The sequence below is a fragment of the Pundamilia nyererei genome, unplaced genomic scaffold (genome assembly GCF_000239375.1).
Source record: "Pundamilia nyererei isolate P.nyererei 1_Seehausen unplaced genomic scaffold, PunNye1.0 scaffold00057, whole genome shotgun sequence".
Lineage (NCBI taxonomy): Eukaryota > Metazoa > Chordata > Actinopteri > Cichliformes > Cichlidae > Pundamilia > Pundamilia nyererei.
The window spans coordinates 305720-306736 of NW_005187458.1; positions in this window are offsets into that span (position 1 = coordinate 305720).

Consider the following 1017-nt stretch of genomic DNA (forward strand, 5'->3'; position numbering starts at 1 on the left):
TGTAATTGCTTCGTTGACCTTTATTTAATCACACACTGGTTGCAGACTGACTGTCTTACAGCAGGTTATAGTGACAGTTTGTTTATCTGATGATTCATTTTGCAGAAAAAAAACATAATCTTATTTGATAAAACAGACAGATAACTGTGAGGACAAAATCTGCAGCAGAAAAATGTGATTGTTATTGCAAAACTCAGCGTAATCTCTAGAATATTGTATGGTCGGGTGTCTGCAGAACGACTTCTGACCCATGACGTTCTCTTCAGGTTTAACAGGTGTTAGTCAATGTGAAATAGACTGCTGTGATTGGTCATAAATCTTTTTTAGAAAAGAAAACATGCTCAGTGTTTAGGCAAGTTCAAATAAACATTTAAATAACTTCAAAATAAAGGCTCAACAATTTTTTTTCACTGGTTGTACAGATGGGCTGCTAACAGATGACTCCACAGAATTAACACGCTAACACTGATGCTTCAAAAAGAACAGATTCACCTGTGAGCGAGTTGACACCTGGGATAACAGTGATGTCATCAGGTTACGATAAATCTGTGGAACAGTCTGCACCGCCCCCTGTGGGAGTAACGTGCAACTACTGGAAAAGGTGCAAGGGCCCAGTGATCCTCAAATCTCACAGGGGTTACAGGAGGAGGTCTGGTGCAACTTTAGGGGTGGGTGGGGCTTTTTCAGCTTTTATTGTGCTTTTATTTTATCGAGGAAATAAAGGTCCTCAAACCTGTGCACGAGCCTCACAGCATGTGGGGTCACCTTCTGAGCTTATGACTCCCAGGCATTTGATTCCACATGTTTGCCATCCTAAATCCTTAAAAGGTTTCATGTGAACATCCGACACTTTAAAACACGTTTGTCCTGTGAGTCAACTGCAGGGTTTGGCCATCAGGTGTTGCTGTTTACACTGAAAGAATGAGTTTAAACTGGTACAAAGTCTGCAGAGAACTCTGCAGTGTGTGTGTGTGTGTGTGTGTGTGTGTGTGTGTGTGTGTGTGTGTGTTTAGATGT